A 23,795-nucleotide genomic window follows, 5' to 3' on the forward strand; every position below is an offset into this window, starting at 1 on the left:
CACCTACAGCAATTAAAAGGGCATTTGTCAGAGCAATCCCAGGCACAGCTACAGGTTGGGCAGAGAAGAGATTCAGAGCAGCCCTGCGGAGAAGGACTTGGGGGTGTTGGTCAGTAAGAAAATGAACATGAGCCAGCAGTGTGCACTTGCAGCCCAGAAAGCCAACCGTATCCTGGGCTGCATCAAAAGGAGTGTGACCAGCAGGTCGAAGGAGGTGATCCTGCCCCTCTACTCTGCTCCTGTGAGACCTCACTTGGAGTATTGTGTGCAGTTCTGGTGTCCTCAACATAGAAAGGACATGGAACTGTTGGAACAAGTCCAGAGGAGGGCCATGAGCATGGTCAGGGGTCTGGAGCACCTCCTGCATGAAGACAAGCTGAGAAAGTTGGGGCTGTTCAGCCTGGAGAAGAGAAGACTGAGTGGAGACCTCATAGCAGCCTTCCAGTATCTGAAGGGGACCTATAGGGATGCTAGGGAGGGACTATTCATTAGGGACTGTAGTGATAGGACAAGGGGTAACGGGTTAAAACTTAAACAGGGGAAGTTTAGATTGGATATAAGGAAGAAGTTCTTTACTGTAAGGGTGGTGAGGCACTGGAATGGGTTGCCCAGGGAAACTGTGAATGATCCATCCCTGGCAGTGTTCAAGGCCAGGTTGGACATAGCCTTGGGTGTCATGGTTTAGAGCGAGGTGTCCCTGCCCATGGCAGGGGGTTTGGAACTTGATGATCTTAAGGTCGTTTCCAACCCTAACTATTCTGTGATTCTATGATTTTCAAATAACTCCCAAATCTATGGTCCCAGTCTCTCAGAAGATCCAAAGGTGGGACCAAGGAAGAATTATGGCTGAACCCAAGAAATATTTTACCTCTCCCGATATAGACAAGGAGTTTGCACAAATGCTGACACAGTCTTGTCAGAGGGAAGTGTGAGGCTACTTATCATCAAGGGGGCAGATGGTCCAGCTGTTTAGGACATAACTGGATTTCCACACACTTCCAAATCTAAGCACTGCAAACTGGCCCCTCTGTCAATGCAGCTGGCCAATGAAAGCCTATGATACCTCTCATCAGGTCTCTGAGCCTCCCTGGGTAACAGGGAGGCTGTCCAAAAGACAGCAAGCTCCATGATGTTTGTGTCACTCAGCATGACTGTACAGGGTCTAGTCGCTCATCACTAGCAACATCAACTTGCACTGAATCTAGAACAGCTGGTGGGGAGAAGGCGAGTAGGCGAATGGACGCACTTGATGTGTCAGGAAGAACTGAAGTAGAAAGAAGTGACCTGGATCCACAGCTGATTATAACTAATCCCTTATCTTTTTATGCCCTTGCTAAGACAAAACAAGTATTTGGGTCAAAGCAATTGTCATGTCAACCAATGCAGTCCTTCGACAGGGTCAGCCAAGGCAGATTCTGTTTCTGGATATGGGAAAGGCATGCTCTGCTCTCCAAAGACTTCTCTACAGCTGTCACTCATGGAGGAGAGAAGGAGCCAAGTTGCACTAGGCAGTACACATTTTCTGAATAGTTTTTGTACTGCCAACAGCTGGTGGTTTCTGTTCACAGGCAGTAGACTGCCAGACCTGGTCTATTTTGGGTCTGTATTTGCCCCCAGTCTGACTCTGGTGGACTCTCAGGCAGGGGTTCAGCTCTGCCCCACAAGCCTTTGGAGCCAGGAAAAACCTGTTTCCAAAACCAAGTCATCAAACAGAATAACCTTTCTTGTGTTCATCTGTCTTCCCCTTGTGCTTCTCCAGGGTCACCAGCCTCTGGGCCCTGTCTTGTCCTGTTTTCAGGGCCTGTACTTGAAGCTTGTTTGTTAACACTTTCAAAGCTCAGCTGAATTTACATCTTCTGAATTTCACCTTATTGAGCAAAACCGAAACAAAAGGTTTGTCTGAACTTTCCCCTTCCTTTCCACCCTGGTTTGCAGGTAAAGGCAGACCATGCTTGTATGTGGGCAATAATGATATGCTAGCAATAATGACATGCTGGCAGTAATGACACTGAGCACATTCAGATAGGAGATGTGGATGGAGCAGCACTGCAGCACACGCATTTTCTATAAAGGTAATTTTGACCAGGGAAGAAATTCGGAAACCCTTTATCTGGCCTCCCATAGTCACATAACTGTTAGCTCCTCAAGAACAAGAGACTTTGCTCTGTGTGGGCACTGCAGAAGAGGTATGCCCCACTACTGGCCTACATGCTGCCACACTATAGGAAAGCAGCACTGGTGCTCAATCCTGCAAAACCAAGAACTATTCAAGCATTTCTGAAGAAAACAAAGCACCTTTCTGAGGAGCTTTTTTATTTAGAGACCTGTCTATTTGAAGTCTGGTCTTCTCTTTTCAGCTTTGCATTTCCAAACCCTTGAGTATCTGATAAAATGGCTGGTGTCTGCCTGCTCTGCTAGCCTTCTCCTTTTTCTTTTTTGCTTGAGCAGCTTAGATGGCATTGAGTCAGCTTGTTTGTTACTTCACAGTTTTCCTGGCTATTGGTACCAAAGATCATAAATCACCGATCCAGGTCATGCTCTGCCAGGACTTCTGGGTAAGCACACTACAGATGGAAGTTTTAGAAATGCAGGTAGACTCTGCCATCAAGGTTTCTAATCCAGTCCTGCATGACAAGATGTAAGAAACAATATTTGATTATACTACAAAGGCAGTGAGACAACTCTGTCTCTGTGATCCCTGAGGCCAAATGTGCTCCCAGGAGTGTTGCCAAGCAGGGATGCTGCAGATGCATGCAGTTCCAACCGCAGCCCAGCACTTTCCAGGCAGAAGGTGTTTCAAGAGCTGGAGATTTGATTACCTCATTTTGGTAGCCCAGGAGGCCTAACAAGCTCACATGCTACCTTCTTTTGGAAGGAGGTGTAGAAAACTGCTGACCTTCTCCAGCAGACCTAAGCCAGTCCCTTGTGCTAGTTTGGTGGCAGATCTTGAAAGCAAATTGTTCTGATCAGGCATACAGATATACAATAAAGTGTGCAAGACCTGGTCTCATTGCTTGCATGCTTCTTATAAAACTCAAATGAAATTGCCAAGACAATTTCAGTGTATCATCTGAAAAACCTGCCTGAGTCCTGTGTGGTACTTCAAAAGAGCATCTCTGGGTACTTCTGGCTGTGGGTCTTCCCACAGGAGCTCCCCTCCTAGCAGCATCCCACCACAGAGCAGGAGGCAGAGCAGCATTGCTTGTTATGGCCTCTGAGCAAGGCAGCGGCACGGACAGGGAGCCAACCACCTCCTCATCTGTTGCTAAGGGAACATGGGGAGATGAGCTATAATTATACCAATAAAGTGTGAGAGACAGACAGAGAGAGAGATGTGGAATGGGCATTCGTGATGGTTCCTTCTTTATTTTTACTTAGTTTATTGCTTTGTAAATCACCAACAGAAGGTGTCCAAAACATTCCATGTGTTGGCGGATGACTGAAATGTAAGTGAGGCCTTTTGTACAGAACTGTCAGCATCTCCCTAAACACAACAGGATGAGAAAAAGTGTTAAACAGCAAAATTTATCCCAGTCACCAGCACCTCCCTGAATGAAACACACAGAAACAGAGCATTTAAGAAAAAGTGGGGTGAAAGGAGGGGAAATCCATGGAATATGATATTATTTAGGGCTAGGTGCCTGAGAAAGGTTAAGTGTTCTACTCTGAATGTCAGCTTGCAAAGGGAATTACACTGTTTCAGCCAGGGCTTTCTTAGGGAGGAAACCTTTTGGGATGGCAAAACAGCCTGGAGGTGCTACTTCATTTCCCACCCTGGTGTGACAGTCCATCATTTGGTGCAGGCAAACCTGTCCTGCCTTGGCTATGGGAACCTGAGACAATCTCACACCGTGGCACTGACTGACACCTAGGTTTTAGGGAAAGGAGAGCAATCAGATCATACCACGGTGCCTCAACCTGTTGCTGTCTCACCAGGGAATCCAGAACAGCCTTCCACTTCATCAAATAGATAATTGATTTCTCAATGTTTCTAATCACTATTCAACAGTCTTCACAACTTGCTTATCCTTTGACCTGACCAAAAACCACAGCATTTCTGGAAAAATACACTCTGTTACTGTAAGCCTTATCCTTCTGAATTACTTAATGCAAGTTACAGGGACATGCTCAGTCTGAGAACAAACTGAGTCATTCCCATACCATTAGGTGTCTGGATTAGTAGGAAAGTAGCAAAGAATGTGCTAAAAGGAAAGGTGAAAAAAAGAGGGATAGAGAGGTTAGAAGGTGATTACAGGTATTTAGCAATTAGTGGGTTCAGTCAGAGCTGCTGACTCAGAAGACATTGCACTTCACTAATGTGGTGGTGTGATCTGCACCTTGCTAGGGATGAAGCAGCACTTCCAGCATTTGAAAGCCAAGCATAATCCCCTGCTGTATTTGCAACTGCAAGGGAACAACCCACCACAGTGATTATTCTTTGTGCCCAGAAGTGGGGTAAGAGCCAGGTTATACCATTCACACCACCTGAAGATCCTCCTTGAGCAGTCAGTATTCTCTCTGTACAGCAAAGGACAATGCCCAAAGGGCCCACCAAGCCATTAGGCTGGGATACCCATAGTTTTTAGATCAATGCTTTGTTTCCTTTACATTTTTAAAATGGATATATATATCAGTATTGTTCTGATACAGCTAGAGGGGATTCAATGTCAGGAAAAATAAAAAATAAATACCTCCTCTGCCTATACAACATTTATTCAGTATTTGGCCAGATCAAATCTCAGATCAACAGACACAGCCCTGTTGATTTGGCCCGAATTATAGATGGCCTCCAATGCTGTAGTGTGGCTACGTGCTCAGTATATGCACATATATATCTGCCATCACTACAGGAAACAAAAAAGGGCAAATTCAGCTCTGCTCTAACTCTGCCAAACCAGGCAGCACTGCACAAGGAATCTGGCCCTACATGGCTACACTCCACTTGGGAGCCTGGGTGTTTGCTACCGTCCATTTCTCTTACTGTCAAACATATGTATTCATGCACACACATTACTTAATTATTGAACTTAATGAAATATGTCAGTACAATGCAGTTCTCTCGAATTCCTTTTAACTTACCCATGCTGAATGCTCAGGGTGAAGTTATTCTAAACAGTGTGTGTAATTTCATATGTGCCATTACCAAGAAACATTGTGCATTTTAAACAATATGAACTGGGCCAGAGAGCTAATGAAGTTAAATGAGGCTGGCAAATGATAGTGAACTGGACATGATTTAGCAAATGCATCCTGAAATGACAGTATTTATGAAGGCAGAGATCTGGCTGCATGTATGGTGGGGAAGGTTTCTTCAAACAGATGACCGTGGTTCCCAGGATTCCAGCTATCAATCATGCCTCTTGAAAACAGACCTTTCCCCCCAGTCAACCCCTCTACACTTCCAACCCTAACGTTTCCCTTCTCAACATGCAGGGGAAAATAATGCAACCAACACAGGAAACAACACATTTCTTAGCCTCATTTGTCATCTTTGAGACTCACATTCACTCAAGAATATGTGAAATCACCTCTTTTCTCTGGCAAACCCTGTTTCTCCCCCCTTGTCTCCAGCCTCCATGATTTTCTCAGATTGCTTGTTTTCCAAAGCCCTTAGTTCTGGGAGGGAGCCCAGATCCTACCTGAGTATTTGCCAGTTTGATTTTTCCACATGGGGCTGCTCAGAGCAAGATAAGCAGCCTGTGGCTGCTGAAATTTCAGCCTGGAGCCAGACCAAGCCCTGGGTGAGACTGCTTTTGCTGGCAGTTGGAGAAAACCTTCACCCCTGTGGTTTTGTGAGGATGTGCCAGTGCCATTCTGCACACCCAGTGTTTAGCAGGTGAGACAGTGGGGATCACTGGTCTTTATCCCTTGTCTCAAGGAAAGCCCAAGGGGTGCTGCCGAGGTTATTTAACTTGACAGAAGACAAATGCAGAAGACCTGTTGAATGTTTATCATCCTTTTATATGTAAGGCCTGTGAACAGGCCATTTAAATGCAGAAACTGAAAGAGGGATGATTCAGGCTAGACATGAGGAAGAAATTTTTTACAGTGAGGGTGATAAAATACTGGAGCAGGCTGTCCAGACAGGTGGTAGATGCGCCATCTCTGGAGACATTCAAGCCCAGGCTGGATGTGGTTCTTAGCAACCTGATCTAATTGAAGATGTCCTGGCTCATTGCATGGAAGGTGGACTACATGACTTTTGAAGGTCCCTTCCAACCCAAACCATTCTATGATTCTATGAAATCACTGACAGGGCACCAAGGTATGGGTCAATGCCTGGAGCAATGTCTGCGTAAGTGCAGTGCTGATCTAGGCATGAAGAATACTGATATATAGTGAGGACATCTCTCCCTCTCACCCTAGTGGGAGGTTGCATTATTTTCCCCTGCATGTTGAGAAGGGAAAAGTTAGGGTTGGAAGCACAGAGGGATTGTTTGGAGGGAAAGGCCTTTTTTCAAGAGTCTGAGTAACTGCTCAGAAATGGAGAGCCCTACATAGGAAAATACATACAGATGTTTTTAGTGTTTTACCTAGACCTAGACTTCTTATGCCTACTTGAATAAAGAGCAGGTGGACTTGCTTGCTTTACTCTTCACACTCTTTGTGACTGATTGTCTGAAGCATCATTCATCACTGAAACAAGGGATGATAAGCCTCAAGTGCCTTCTTAGCTCGTGATGGGAGGTGTGTTTAAGGGGGTTATTGTATCTTCCTCCTCAGATCAGTTCTGGATATAGATGGAAAAACCCACACATTTTCCAGTGTGATGCTTACAGCTGTATCTGAAGGCCAATGGAAATAATTATCCCTTCTCCTGATCTCACAGTTTTTCTAAAATAAATGGCCAAGACTAATATCTCAAAGGCTCTTATTTTCAGTGAGGATTTCTATTCTCTGTCTTCCCGGTTACAAAAACAATCCAGTGTACTAAATGAAGACTGGTTTTAAGCATCCTGAGCCATTTTCAACAAAGAAAGGCTAACAGTGATAGAGAAGAGTCACAGAGGAGAACAGATTTGTGATATACTATTCTCTCAGAGCTAAGAAGCATCCATGCCCAAACTGGAAATGAGCATTGTCCACAATGGCCCTTTCCAAGATTTCTTCTGGTTGCAGTAATCAGATAAAGGGAGAAATTTTAGATTTTATTTGCTTGGGAGAGAAATGGAAGTTGTGGTTGCATTTGTTCATTTGTCTGTAGGGATAATAGCAATGAAAGCAATACAGGAACCTAGACAGATACAGACAGAGATCAGAGGAGCAGCTGGATACCTGACACAAGCAAACACTTCTGAACAGGGCAATTTCTGATCTTTTGAGTCAACACCCTGAGGAAAAGGACAGCTGAACTGTGTCAAAGGAAGGAAACATTTCTAACCTCTCTGAAACATCCCTCCCTAACTTCTTCTTTATACCTGTTGATGAAGGCCTCTGAACCTGTAAATCACCGTGTGCAAAATTAAGTGGTTTCTTGCTCAGGAGATTTTTTTATATTTCTCTTCAGTCTAGTAGATCAAAACAGGTTTTTTGAAAGTCAGCTTAACGTGATGTTTATACTTTCTATACTGCTAGGAAGTGTTCATCAAACAATTTGTGTTTCCAGTTACAGGCAATCAACAGATAAAGGGCTCCAATTGGCTCTGAGCTAAGCAGACTGACCGTGTCACAGGGAAACAGAAAGATGCTTATCATTAAGTGATCTACACAAAGTGATTTGTTCCTTGATTATAGGTAATTTTAAGCATTTGTTCTTATACAGTGTAACTGCTGCACTCATTGTTTTCAAAATCACCTGAAGTACAGAAGACGTGAAGATAAGGAGCTGCACCTACAAATCTGCATTTCACTGCTCTGAACATAGCTGCAATAATACTCTGTCTGGCACTGTATTCTGGCAGAGGCCTTATTCAAGACCCATCCATTTCCACCGATCTGGTGGCATTGAGCCCCCACTTGGGTGAGGTGGAGCAGCACTAATGCTGTCACACAGTGTGCAAGTGCATCTCTGTGATATACACCCATGGGCGTGAGTTATTATTTCTAGACCTCAAAGACCCAGGCTGTAAGCTTTTGACATGACTAATCATCCTTGTCCACCCACTTCCTACCCCTGCTGTACATTCATTCTAGCTGTTAACAACTGTATTTGATACTTCCTAAGTTACCAGAAGCCAAAGCTTAATTGCCTACTTACCTGCCGTGATGAAGACATTGGAGATCTGTGAATGGAGAAGGCAGCGTTTAATGCATGCTTGAGTACATCACAGCTTCCGTTTTGAGGCAGGGCAGTCCAGGCTCCCCAGATTTCCCATGTCAGACAATGCTGTTCTTGTTCCAGATGGAGGCATGCTCGGTTGCCAGCAGCAAGAAAAATTTCAGGACACACACTGTGTATATTTTGCATATTTCAAGCCTGTACCAATGATTGTTTATCTGCACACACAATATGAATCCCGTTATTCACAGCGTACTCTGGGTGGCTGGCAAAAAAACCCTATTTTTTGGAACAAAGCATAATTTACTTTGGTATTTTCTTCAACAGCAGCTCATACAGAAAATGAAACAACCCTTTTTACATCCTTCTTTCTGAAACTGCTTAGAGACTGGCTTATGTCAAGTCAAAGGCTGGCAAATCAGATCACTCTTCTTGAAACTGTGGTGTTTCCTTATAATTTTGCTGCATTTGCCTCCACGTTTTCAGAAAATCTCCATGTTGATATAGCAGTGTATGCATGAAATGCCAGGTAAATAGCAGAGGAAAGCAGAGAAAGGGGTTCACATTAGAAAACTAGCTTTCCATCACAATGCTGGAGCATCTGTCATAACTAAAGAGAAAGAGACCAATTAAAAAAGCAGAAACTTATATGTTGGTTCTGAACTAGTGAGCAAATTATTGCACTTCCAAGTGTGGATAGGAAGTACCATCATTTCCAGTCATATCCAAATGACTGTAATTGTGTATGCCTCAGAAGGAGGCAGGTTTTTATGCATTACCTAACCTGGGCTGTATGTTCCTGCCCACAGGAAGCTGATTAGGAGTGCTTCTTGGCATCCCAGGCTTGTGTCACAATGTCATCATGGAAATACTGCTTGGACAATACTGTTATGAAATCATATGGTCATTAAGAGGTATTTTTTGCTACTGAAGAATGAACAAAACACAAAAATAGGCAAATCTTGCCAAAGGGCACCAGTAGCTCTAAAGCAAGTACACATATAGATGTGTATTTATACCTTCAAGGCATATATACATATATATAATACATCCACTAGGTGTATCTTGTATACCTGAAGGAGTTAGATAGGAGCATCACTACACAAATGTGAAACAAAGGCAGACAGTCTTTTCTGGAGAAAAACTATCCAGTCATACTCACAGGTAGGGAGAAGTAAAAAAAAATAAAATGATATTTGCCTTGAGCTGCATCAGAGTTTCCAGCCTCTGCCATGCATGCTGCCTACAACACTGGAGAGTGAAACTGTGGCAGAACGGGTATAATGCTGCAGTGCTGTGAGAGGCAGGGCAATGGGTTTGGGTATTCAAAACCCAGAACAAGACCACAGGACTCTCTAGAAGCTCCTTTTTTTCTAATCCAGCCAAAAAAACCCAAACATCAACCCCTTCGTGGGTCATTAGTGCCAAGATTCTGACTTTCTCTGGTTGCATTGAGGAAATCAGTCTCCACAAGGGGATTTCACCTGAATTTGCCCCCTCAGCCTTCCTGATGGTGATTTGGCCCCACATGTTTTTCCTAGAGATTAGGTAGTTGACTGACTTGCAGATGAGTGGAAACAAGGGGAATCCTGGTTCAATGTTTAGCTCTTGACTCAGTACCAGACCACAGAGTATTCATTTGACCTTCACAAAGAGCGCTCAGCCTTGGTGGAAAATGGGGAGAGAAAACCACAGAACACTGCTCTTGCCGAAAAACAGGAAACCTGCTTTCTGGATGGAAAACAGCTCTGTGTTTCCATTAAAACAAAGGGTGGTTCATCAGATGCATCTGACTGCTACTGCACTAAATCCTTTATTAATTTAATCATTTTGGATCTTTGTCTATGGTCAGTTTGTTTATGGTCAGATGTAAGGGGGTTTGTTTGCTTATAGAGAGGAATGTAAGTGTGTTAGTTGCAAATGAAAGACCTTCTCTGAACAGTACTTCCTCACTTGCCTATTTGGGCACTTAAAACACAAGGTTTTAAATCTTGAGGATGATGATCTTTTACTCATCTTAAAGTAACACTCCAGGAAAAAAAAAAAATAAAAAAAGAAAAGGAAAAAACTAGCACTAAGTTGTTCAGATTATAATGGCTGCTATAATTGCATTTAAATGCAATACACTTTTGCTGATTAGTTTGCATGCAACTGAAACAAGAGGGTAAATAAACACTTAACAAGGGCTTTATGAAGTAATTGCTGTTCATCAGAATTATTGTGGTGGAGGTATACGTCAGCTGGGTTCCTTTTCTTTTTATTGAAGAACTAGGAAAATGTAATTTATTTCTGTACAAGACCCTCTAAAGATAGCATGATCTGAGAATTTCCATGAAGAGTCAAGTGGATTCAAAACACATTTTGGCATTCCAGCAGCCCCCTCCTACATTTAAGCTGCTATTCCCATGTGTCTGTTACTAAATATAGCAGCAGCTCTTCAGATTGACAGGAGAGTTCCTGATCTCAGCTCCCGGGCTTTGCTCCATACGCTCCTAATATGGTAGAGCGCTGCAGCCAAGAGAGTGTTGAGGGAGGACTCAAGAGGGCAAACTGGGTCTGCAGGATTGTCCCTCCCCATGCCATGGGAAATTGAGCAGCAGCAGCCACAGAGAAGCTGCACCTTAACCTTTTGGTGTCTTGGCTCAAGATCAGCTGTCAGTATGTGCATATACACTGAGAGACTGGCTTCTCAGGAAAGTGCTCGACTGAGCAATACCAAATGATGTCAACCTCCAGTTGACACCAGCACTGAGTATTCCCACTTGGGCCCCATCTCACAGCAGCAAAGCAGGATAGAGAAACATCTGGTTAGGGCAAGAAGGGACAAAATGCTGACAGTGTTTGTTGTGAATATATTTTAGGCTCATAAATGGACATGTAAAGCAACACGGGTAATTTTTGTCACCCTCTCAATTCTAGCTTTATGAGCAAGATAAAGCTTGTATGCAGTGCCGACTTGCATATCTCTGCAGGGCATTGAGCTGTGAAGGCAACAGAGATAAAGCCTAAGAGATTATTTCAGATAGCAATAGTTGATTTAATCTACAACTATTTACCAATGTTTTTATTACTAATTTTAAAATCTTTCCTCCGTGACTGTATGAATTTAGCAGGAGTCCCTGAAGCCACAAAGCCTGGACCTCACTCAGTCAACAGAGATGGAAGAAATTCACATCTTTCCAGAGGATCAGAAGGTTTGCATGAAAAAAGCTACAAATGTGGCACAGGCTTTTTGCTGTCCCTCATCCTCACAATGAGCATTTTCACTCCAAATCCCATTCTCTGAAGTCCTAAGCATCTCTGGCTCATTAAACATTTCTGCTCCCTTTGCCATCAATCTACCGACCCCAGGGAGCTCTGAGAATACACCAGTTGGGACTTTCAGCTGCAGGCAGTGGTTTCAAAAACCATAAAAGCACCCTTTGGGCATGCCACAGAAGCATTCATTTGTACACTCCCACCTCTTTGGGGGTTTATAAAGAAATACATTTTATAAGTTGGTACTTCACAAAGGCCAGCTGAAACAGAATTGTAGAATCACAGAATAGTTAGGGTTGGAAAGGACCTTAAGATCATCTAGTTCCACTGCTCCCCACCATGGGCAGGGACACCTCACACTAAACCATGCCACCCAAGGCTCTGTCCAACCTGGCCTTGAACACCGCCAGGGATGGAGTATTCACAGTTTCCCTGGGCAAACCATTCCACTGCCTCAGCACCCTCACAGTAAAGAACTTCTTCCTTATATCCAAACTAAACTTCCCCTGTTTAAGTTTTAACCCATTACCCCATGTCCTATCACTACAGTCCCTAATGAAGAGTCCCTCCCCATCATCCTTATAGTCCCCCTTCAGATACTGGAAGGCTGCTATGAGGTCTCCACGCAGCCTTCTCCAGGATGAACAGCCCCAACTTTCTCAGCCTGTCTTCATATGGGAGGTGCTCCAGTCCCCTGATCATCCTCATGGCCCTCCTCTGGACTTGTTCCAACAGTTCCATGTCCTTTTTATGTTGAGGACACCAGAACTGCACACAATACTTCAAGTGAGTATACTTGATGGAAAACACACAGAGAAAGAAAGTTTAAAGCAGAAGCAAAGTGTAACCAGTACGAAAGTGGGGAGGAGAAGAAGAAGGCAGAACTCTTTAGAAATGTATCAATTATAGCACATTGCATCCATTCCTACACAATCATGAATGCCTCTCATTTCTTTCTATTGATGGGAGGGAGAGGAAACAATACACAGAAAATGAAAACAATTTATTCAGATTGCAAGGTAGGAGACCAAACATCCCAAATTCTAAAATTCTTGACTAAAGGACATCTCTAGTAGGGTCTGATGCTCAAGGAAGCACTTACATCTTGAAAACATTTCTATCTTTGTGCCTGCTGTGGGCGGATAAGCTCCTGTAACTCTGGTAGGTAAAGGCAGATGGGAAATCCCTGCAGGAACATCTTGCAGTATGTTAAAGCTCCACTGAAGCTTATGGCAGAGTTTTCATCTTTTTTTTTCTGTGTTTCATTTCCACTATCAGTGATGCATGAAGGAAGCCAAAACTGCAGATAAACAGAGGTTCCTGTTGCTTAGGTTTCCTCAGTACTGAAAGTGACAAATACACATTACTTATAGTCAGAATAAGCCAGTAGCTATGGTGTGTTTCTACCACTATAAATAGAATAGATTGCCCTACACCAGCTTGTTAAGCCCCATTGCAGCAAACCCCTCTTTATACATTGATCCAACCTACCAGGTAGGGTTCATCAACAATAAATCAAAAGTGTGATCTAAAATACCTGTCTTCCGAAGGTAAACTGAAGTGGGCTATCAGAAAAAAGGTACACAAACTTCATATGTAGATATATAATTTCATATCAGAGGCAACATTTTGTTGGGTTTTGAATCTTTATCTTCCTTAGATAAGATGTCCACAAATATGAAAATCAGTTCAATCTATTTCTTGAATGTTTAGGCAGAAACTCTTGAGTTTTTTGCTTCCCCCAGACAAAAGGTAAGCAATTAAAACAACAAAGAGAAAAAAATAACAAACCCAAACCAACCTAACAAACTCAAAGAAACAAAAGTGATGAAAGAGGGGGGATGGTGGTAAATACAGTCTTTCTACAGAAAAGTCTGATTTAAATATTAGCCTGCTGTGTTTGATCTGGAAACAGACTGGTGAGTACTTCAAATTGTTACTGGGAGCTGCCCAAATCCCATAATGACATTGATAAGGTAGGGTAAGGCAAAACAGATTCCAGAAACAGCTAGAAATAAGTGAGATATTGCTGATGCCCTTTATGTGGCCAGGCAGCATCCAGATTCTCTGCTAGAGGAAGCCTTGCTAGGCTTGGCAAAGGCAGCTGCAAGGGCAGCACCTTGTAGTACTCTAACCTGAAGTCGAGACCAGGAAGAAATCATGTTCTTTCCTTGAGGTGTTGTGTTGGAAAAGTTCATTAGGTGGGAAAATGAAAGACAGCGGATTCTGGAAATACTCAAAACCGGCCATACTCATTGGCAAAGTAGGTGCAGTTGGGCTGTGACAGGGCAATCATGACTCGCAATGGCATCTTGGGTTGCTCCTCCTGCCTATCTCCTTTCACCTTGCACCTCACACCTCTTCTTGCCAGGTTCTCTGCCAGAAGGCTCTCATCCAGGCCTCTGTCTTACCCAGGTTCAGGGAAAAATGGGAAATAGCACCATCTGGATCTGCTGAAAAAAGTCATGGATCGGAATGTCACCAGCATGCTGACAGCACAGCAGCCAAACCACAGCTGCCACGTGAAGGCTCAGCAGGAGCTATGACACAGCTGGGATTCACCTCTGAGTTTACTCACATGGAAAAACTGAGCTAATGATCAAATCTTGCCAGATCCTGTCAGTAAAAGCAGTGGGACTCTCTGATCAGCTTAATTCAAAGTTTCTGGCAGAGGAAGCAAAATTAGCAATGACATTTTGACTTAATCTATCACTTATAGCAAGAAGTCCTGTTCAGGGAGCAGTAACACCTGTAAGTCCTAAACATGATTGTTGGAAGACAGAAGCAGCAGCTGCTGTGGCTCAACAGCCTCTCCTGAACAGGAAGTCTTGCACTGAAGCAGTAATTAGAGGCTGATCAAGACATACTAAGCAGAGGCTGAGATGATGATTGCTTAACAAGATTTCTGTAGACATCTATAGTTCTCACCTACAGCAGACCAAATTATTTGGAGTTATGTCTTTCCTCTTAAAGCTCTCATCCCACAGCCTTCAGTTCCCTCATGTTTCTGTAACCAACATAAAGCAAGACCTGGTACCAAAGAAACACACAGCTTGGCACAAGCTGAACACCTGATATTTTACCCACCTTGTCAAGTACTTGGGCCTGATAGATGAAGGCTGAGTTTCCATGAGGTTACTGCAAGATGAGCACCAGCACATTGCCCATGAAACTGCTGAATATTTCACCTTTTAATTCCATTTCATGCTTACAGCTGAGGCATAAAAGGCCTCATGTGCAGAGGAGACCCTGGTGAAATGAAGACTTGAAGATGCCATTGCAAGTCGTGATTGCCTTGTCACAGCCCAACTGCACCTACTTTGCCAATGAGTATGGCCGGTTTTGAGTATTTCCAGAATCTGTCTTCTACCCCTTCATAAGAGCTGAGACTTCTTACAAAGATGGAAAAGCATATAGATACTAGGATAAAAATCCTCAGCCCACCTATGAATCTGGATACTGGAACTCTACCTGCTCAAGTCTTGCCCGCATTGAGGACCACGGACCATGAGGAAGATCCATGGAATTTGCCAAGGTGATGGCAACGCTCGTTCTATGGCAGACTTTGCAGGATGCTCCCTCCCAGGCCATGAGGCGTATCTGGTCTGGTATGATGAGACCCTACATGCAATGCCATAAAGAAGGATGAGTACGTGGAGGGCCACAGAGATGTTGGCACTAAGGCCCTCCAGTAAGAGCTAGGCTTTGTTCTTACAGGGAAAATGTCACTCTGATTCAGCAGAGATGACATCTAATTCCCTCTAGAGCTGCCTCCCAATATTTGGCTTCCTGAAATATCAAGGTTGGGCATATTTTGTGACAAACTAGGCAATTACACCCACTACCGGAGACACACATGCTGCAACCAGCTCAAACATTTTGGAAACAGGGAGTGAAGCTTCCCAATGCATTATTTATGACCTACCAGCTGTACTGAGAGGCTGCTCAGGCTGGGGAATGAAAGACATGGAGGAATATAATAAGAGACCTGGACAGATGAGTTCATGTGGAGAGAGGAAAGGAGAAGAGAGGGTAAAGGAGAAGAAATGGTGGCAAAGGAAACTTTAAGGCTGCAGGTTCAGTCATGTGATGGCTGAGAAAGGAAAGGAATTGCTATAGCAAGTTCTCAGCACTATCCCAACAGAGTTTTTACTTTCTTTCCCCAAATGATATGGGCTAAAATCAACTTTCTATTAGCTACAATACTCCCGCTCCTTCCACTCTTACATCCTTCATGTTCGCTGACAGCCATGAATGTCACTTTCATTACACCTCCATTTCTGAGCAAAGCCTAACCTTAAATATGTGTGTTCTAGTGACTTTAGCTGCTTTCTCCCTGTGGCAGCTAGTTTCACATCCTGCACAAGCAGGTCAGGTTCCCCTATTTTGTTGCCTAGGTGCCTGATGTTTATATGTGCAAACATTTCCATTGTTTCTTTGCAATCACAGCTGGGCTTGTGCAACAAAAACTCAGTTGACATGGAAAACTGTTAATTTAGTTCACAAGTATGAGATGTGATTGATAAGGGTAGATAATCCTGCTAGGAAAAAAAACCAAAAGTGCCACTTTGCTTTGTTACCATCTTAGGGATAAGTAGTTTCCTACACTTAGAGCTGGCGGCTGGCAGTCTCGCTTCTGGAATTCACAAATGTAGAAAAGTCCAATGTATTTACTGCCAAGGCTCAGCTGGGGGAGGCCAGGCTGACAGGCATATAACCTTAGAACCAGTCACTCCAATTCCAGGCTTCAGGGCCATGGATGGAGTGAAGCAGGGAGCTGTATTTGAAGTACACGTATGGGGAACTGACCCACGAGCACACGTGTGCTCAGTGCTATATCGACTCTCTGTTAGAACTGCTTAAAAATCTTTCAGATGTTGAAGTCTGGCAACTTACACCTAGCTCAACAGAAATGGCCTATGTTGGTCCATTCCAGTCTCTTTATTCCTTTCTCATCTCAAGAGATAGCAATGAAATAAAGCCATTATCTCCTTCATATCCTATCACTGGTAAAACTCCATGATCAGGATACTTTTTTATACTTGTGCTTATTTTATAGCTCTGTGATGTTTGTAGGAGAGGCCTCAGGGACACCAGCACATACAAGGAAGGTAAAGCAGGGCACCAAGCACATTTTCCTTCCCTTACCTGCCAACAGGCTTAATTTTCGTCATGGAAAAAAAGGCTGTGGAGACCAGGAAGCAACAACCTGACTTGCTTGGACTTTCACCCTCTGGGCTCTAGCTCACACTGTAAGATGTTAATTACTCAGCTGTGTCAGGTCGCCTTCTCCCACACCCATAGTACCATCAATTCAAAGCCTGCCCAGTAATGAAGCCTATCACAGGAACTGGCTGAACGGGGCACTTTCCCCACTGAAGTGACTCTGTAATTCTGTTCTGGGCAAAAAGCAGCAGATCGGGTTTGACTCTCTCATGGAATTTGAAGCAGAGTGTCTACAAATGGATCCTGCTTTTTATTAAAAAGGAGTACAGAACTATATGCTTTTTTGCTATAAGAACTCATTTTGCACCCTTGTGTGCAGAGGGAACACAAGTAGCATCTGTATGCATGGTTGATATGCTGCACTGTTACTTGCATAAGGAGCCGGAACTCAGGGAATTATAGTTACTGCTTGTTTGCAGATAAGAAAGATTATTTAAAACTGCTCCCCTACTGTAATCAAGCCAATCACTTTTACATCAAAAATTATAATGGAAACTTACTGCAAAGGTTTGGATTTTCATACGTGTGTGCCTTAAATCTAATCCGAGTGAAAAACTATCATCTTGCTATGTTACATGGGAACTTAGAGCCTTAACAAGCTTGCCTCAGACCCATAAACAATGCCTCCCTCTCAACAGGTTTAATATGCTCTTTATAGTCAAGATATCAAAGGACTCCTACAATGAAGCCCACCTGGGATGGCCATGGCAGGGGAGCAGGGATGCTCTTCCCAGCTGAGATGCTGGGCAGCAGGACAGAGCCTGAGTCCTCAGCAGCCCAGCACTGGGAGCTATGCAAATGGTCTTCCAATTTCATATGAAAAACTAAGAGCTGCTCCTGAAGGACAATATCAAACACATGCAAAGCCTTAAGCAAACAGCACTGAAAGGGCTCAGAGAGTGTGAGGACAGGCTGGCCTGGTCTCAGCACTGCCTGGGGCTGTAAACCAGGGTGGCTCCACTAGCTCTTGGCACAGGCAAATGCCCTGGGAAGCTGGCACACTGCTTCTGCTGGGGCTGTTGGAAAAGCAAGGAAACCACTGTCGTTGGGAGTGCTGGGAAAACCTGGAAATGTGCACCCTGGGGACGCATACCAAGCAACAACCCAGCTTTTATAAAAACCCTCCTGTCATCTGTAGAGTATTGCTGTATTGCATTGGCAATAGTGCTGCACAGAAAAAAAAGCTAGGGCTGGCTGGAAGGATCTTTCCAGCAGAGAAAGTCTCAAGGGCAAATATTTGTTTCCTATTCATGGCAAGCTTTTTTATATGAATCTGATTTTCAGATTCTTTTCTTTAACGTCATTCAGAAGTAAACCTTTTCATGACTGTTGATATTAGAAAAACCCCAACACAACCGTCTTTTTGCTTATGCTAAAGGAATTACACAACTTTCATGACGATCACAACTAACTTTAGCTTTAGAAGCAGAGTAAACAAAACAACTGACATTTATTAGAGTGAGCTTGAAAATGACTTTAATAAAAGTGACTTTGAGATAAGCTTAAGGCATTAGTATAAGTACCAGTGATGCAATTGCATGAAAAACAAAGCAGTGTGGGATTTTTGCCTATTTTATTCTTCTCCTTCAAGAGAACTTGCACGAATATAGCACTCTTCTCTATCAAACTACAGATACGACATTTATCAGATGTAATAATCATTTCCTCTTAGCATATGTGAAAATCCCAACACAACTGAGGCTCTAAGGACCAGAACATTATTTTTAGCCTGTGATTTAGCAGATGAACCAGCATAACTGCATGGCAGCAAAGGTAAATTATTACTTTAACCACAAGTTTTAGCTTTATTTGGTTTAGTTTTAAAAGTACATTCTCATGAGTTTTTCATAATGTGGCACAAACCTATTAAAATTGTTTTCCACAGACTATGCAAGCTGTCCATTTCACACAAAACCTGGGCAAAAGCAGCTTAACTTGGCGTTACATCCACTAACTACAAGAACAAACAAAAATCAGTGATTTGTGGAAGACTGGCTCAGGAAGTGACAGTCCGATTAGAAAAACTGTATTGCAGACAAGGAGACATTTTCTAGATGGCAGCAGTATAAAACTTAGATTAAAAACTAGCTAAGCATAAGCTGGAATTCAGGATCAAATGGGAGCTGCAAAAGGAGAGTGTTGCTCTAGCAGGTTCATACTGTAGCTTAGTCAGGCCAAGATGATATGAAGGTGGCAATGCAATGAGTGATTGAGGAGATGGATAACTGTGAATATGAGATCAAACCAAAACCAGCTATAAACAGTGAAGGACTGCAGTGTTCAAATACCCTTTAGAGAGTGTCACACAGCCCAGCTGCAGCCCACGTGTGAGTCCTTAGGCTAGGACCTCTAACAGGTCCTCACCAATCACTTGATCCCAGACCTCAGACAAACCGGAGGCTCCTCAAGACACTGAGTCACACAGGTCCTTGTGCAAGGATACAGACTCACATCTGCCAAATGGATTCCTCTGTAGGCAAAATTCTCTTTCAGTTTGATAGATAACATTTCACTGCTGATTAAAGTTACTGAGGCCCCAGTAAAGTAAGTACATGAACACCGTGCTTTGAAATGACTGCTCCTTTGTTTGCATTATATATGCAATTGAGAGTTTTGTTGGGCCAGTCCTTAAGTTCTTGGAAACTTAGTTTCCCTAAAATAATACAACTTCCTTTCCTCTCTCCTTTTGCAGGATTGTCCTGTCAATGCAGAGTTTTGGGACACAACATTTCAGGTACAGCAGCATGTAGGTTGGACTCGATGATCTTAAGTCTTTTCCAACCCAGTCCATTCTATAATTCTATGTACTGAAGTCCCCTCTCCCCAGCATTTTAATCACAGGTTTGGGTTCTTTCTGATAGTAACAGCCCAAAAGAAAAAAAACACTTTTTTTGGTAAGTAGCAAAAACTAGCACAAGGGTAGAAAGCTCTAGGATTAAAAACACTTAACAATCCCATTGCTGAATATTGTTATAGGACAATTTGAACTCCCAGCAATTTTAAAGTTTGATTTTTCTCTTTGTGAGAATGAACTTTAACTTGTAGAGTCTTCTGCAGAGACTCCTTTGCTCTCTGGATACTTTTGCATTCGGATAAAGGGAAAACCTTGAGGAAAAGCTTCTGAATACCTGCAGAAAGCTTAAGAACATGCAGTCACTCAGACACAGGTTCCTCCTACATGTCTCCCTCCATGAACCAAGCAGTGCTAACCAATTTTACCTGCATTGTTTATACAGCAATTAAAATGAACACTCCTTACACTTGGCCTGGAAATCTGCTTATTTGCAGAGTAGTTATGCCCACAATGATTGTTTCCCAGTGCCTACCTACAATTTCCTGTCCCAGAAGGGCAGACAGATTCAGTGCACCAAGAGAGGCCCACTGACCTGGGAGGCAAATGGATGCTCCTGAACACAGTGCTACCACAGTGTGCCTATGGGACAGCCTCACCACAGAGAGCCTGTACGGCAAATGCTGGGTCACCCCCAGTGCCCAAGGCCAAATCTCAGGGAAAACTAGTGATTCCTGTCCCTCACTAATGGATATATTGTACTGAAATACAGTACTCTGCTTTCTTGCTTCTTTACATCATACTGCTGTTCCCTGGGTGGGAACAGAAGAAGTGGTCTTCTTTACCACAAACAAAGCAGCTTTTAAAACAATTTAAAGGAAGAATGCAATTAAGAAACAATTAATAAAGAACTCGGCTGTTCTTCTTTAAAGTTTGGGCTAATACCACTGAAAGGAGATCTGGACACAGCTCTGGGAAGCTTTTAGCAGAAATACTTTCCAGGATGTTTAAAAAGAACAACCAAAAATATTTGTGTTTGTTGGGGTTTCTGTTTGTTTGTTTGTTTTTTCCAAAGGTCTCCCCTCATAATTAAAACACTTTGAAAGAAAACCTGCAGGTCTCCTTCATTCAGCTTTTCAATTCTAGCCATCTTTGTCCCATACAACACGATTACTTTTTGCTGTTCATGTCACAGCAACTTTGGATAACAGACATAGGCTCTAAGAGAAGCAAGCTCAGAAAAAACTACCTGCAGACAGGACAATCGTGTCCAGTGATCTTGACCGTGACATGGATTTTCAGGCTTAAATAGTCACTTCAGCATGTCTTTCACTCAGCCTTTAGCAGGGTGCAGATTTTAGCTGGGTATAGTGTTTACTTTCCAAAGCATGCAGTTGTAAAAGGCTGAGCATGGTTGAGCTGGTAGTTTGTGCTCCCTAGAAACTGAACATCTCCTTTTGTGGCAGCATGCAAGATGCTTCAGTAATATTAAAAGCAGCAAAAAATCAGCAGGAAATTTATTATTGTGTTTTTCTCCTCACCAAACCTCAGCACCCAAACCTGTCCCTGCTCTTTTTTTGTACCACTGTTTCTACTCTGTTGTGGGCTAGTGCATTCGAGGACTGCTCATAACACCCTGCTTTCATCCCTGTTGAGCTGCTGTGTGTCCCTCTCACAGCTGCTGTCAGAGGTTTTCCAGGTCTGCTGGGACATTCAATGCTGGCCAAGGAGCTGCTGCAAGCAGCATCCCTGCGGATGTATTCCATCTGCACGGATGGCATCTCCAAGGCACTCAGCTGGAGCCAGGCCTTGAGAAAGTGAGCAGAAGTCCACACACTCAGATCGATGATCAGTTCAAATACAGCAACACATGCCCTGCCAAAACAGTCAGGGAAAGTGAAAAAACTTAGGAGTGTGGAAAAACACTCAGGGAAAGTACACCTCACAGCTAGCGAATTACATTACCTACCTGCACCCCTGGCTTCCAGCGGGACAGAGGCTGATGCTTGGTGCTTCCATGGGGATACATGCTGCCCAGGTCTCCTCCAAACAAACCCTGGGGGCTGGATGCCCTGACCTGCACCGCTATAGCAATAATCACCTAACCCTCAAATCACACACCAAAGAAATGTGACAGATTGATATTTAATTCCCCTTAATCTGAAAAGGCTGTTGTAAACATATCATGCATGACAGCCTGCCAGAAAACGGGGCACATGTATCAGGACTGCAGGCTAGCTCTGTGATCACACTAAAGCAGGTCACCCTCCCCTTATTCTCTCTTTTCCTTGTGTCCACTGTGCACTGAGCATCCCAGCGCTCTGTACCAGAAATGGCAATGCTCCTTTCGCAAACCAATTTTCTTTCTCCCTCTCTGTTGCCTCTCTGAAAAGAATTGTACATACAACTGACAGGACTGTAAGAGGTTTGGAAACAGGATTTTTCATAGAACCACAGACTCAGAGAATGGTTTGGGTTGGAAGAGTTCTTAAAGATCATCTAGTTCCTACCCCCTGGTATGGAAACCAATGGAACGGTTTCTTCCTGCAACATCCCCCCAAAAAAGGGTTGCAGAAATAAGAATGACTCACATTTCTTCCTCTCATACTTCCCAGAATAGAAAAGTAATGAAAGAGTAGAGAACAAGCCACCAGCACTTCTGATCATGCACTGGCCTAGGCTGCCAGCTGGCTTATAAACTAATACCTTCACTTTTCTGAGTTCACATGGATTTGATGATTTATGGTGAACTTCAAGTTAAGACCATAAATGCCAGATAAGAAACCAGCCACCTTCTTAATGCATGACAAATCACACACTGATCCTTTTTTATCCCTTTATACCTTAACCCAAGATTAATAGTAAAATGACACTCAGAACAGTGTTTAATTGGGTGACTTTATCTTAAAGATCACAGGAGATGGACAACCACTAAATAAAGTTTGTGTCACTGTTCAGTGATGGCTTTCAGAAAGCAGGGAAACCCTCTTCAGGCAGATTCTTCCCCTGCAAGTTGTTATTTGTAGCCTGCTCTCCACGTGGTCTTGCAAGCCTGAGATTAAATGTTGTAAAAATCAGGCAGTGCTAAGCAACAGAGAGGAAAACACACAGAGAGCCAGCCCCCAGGTTGGAACAGACTTCAAGTTGTGAACTCAACCTTTCCAGCTTTCGAGGAGCTCTGAATTTCCTTACACAAAGATTAGTAACCAAGCATTCTTAAAATGGCTTAAAGCTAGCAAAGCTCGGCTGTGAAGGTCTTTGATGCCAAACCAGGGCTTTCCTTTCCATCCACAGCTGTGCATGCAAAAGATGACAAATTAAATTAGCTATTGTCTCTCCAACTGTTTGCTGGGACGAAGAGAGTGCTTTTGAAAAAATGAAAATAAAATTATCCAGAATATAACAATGAAACAAAACTATCCCCATTTTAATATTTATACTCATAAATTGAAAACAAGAATTCACTTCCATTTGTGCATTGTTCCCCTCCTACTCCCATACCAATTAATGAATATACATCAACTAGCTGAATGATCTGTTGTCCAAGGCACTGGATTTTTGGCTTAGCGCTGATATGCTTGGCACCAGTCGCACTAATTTAGAAGTTATTTGGATGTTCTAGCGTGCTATTATTCCATTACTTTTTTTAAGTTAAATCCCAAACAATTATTAATGCTCCAAGGAGAGGCTCAATTGCTCTAAAAATCCAACCAAATAATACCAAAACCAGTGAGACTGTTGCACTCTGAAGAGAAGAGCTTATGATGCCCTTGCCCAGGCTTGCTTTCCCAGAAGAAAGCGCAGATTGAAGCTGTTGAACTGGATGGTTCATTCCTCCCTGCCTGGTTCCTGGGCTCTTCACTACCACTGAGAGAGGGGATGCACAAAGTACAGAGAAGGAAGCAGCATCTTTGTTATTACAACTCAAACTAGATTACTCCTACAAGTCAAAGGGCTGCCCCCTGGGACAGAAGTAGAGCAAGAAAACCACAGTGAAAGGTCCCTAAGTAAGAACAAACAGCAAGGTAGCCAAAAACTGCAGAAAGCTGGTGATGATGGGTCCAGCATTCACTGCTCTGCAGTAACAATCCCCTGCAGAAGAAAGGCTGCAAAGCACACGAAGGCTTCTCTGAATTTGTGGAAGGGTGGAGGGCAACCATTTCTCCAAGGGGCTGGACATGGAGCTATATTCTCCCATCTCATCTACTTCACACGAACCTTAGATATCATTTCCAGACCAGTTTTCTCCTGCCAGGATGCAAACAGTCCTTTGCTTATATTCTTGGCAGGAAGACTTGCTTC

Source organism: Neopsephotus bourkii, unplaced genomic scaffold (genome assembly GCF_033783945.1).
Source record: "Neopsephotus bourkii isolate Nb327-2 ecotype Australia unplaced genomic scaffold, CSIRO-AGI_Nbou_v1 NB_1423, whole genome shotgun sequence".
Lineage (NCBI taxonomy): Eukaryota > Metazoa > Chordata > Aves > Psittaciformes > Psittacidae > Neopsephotus > Neopsephotus bourkii.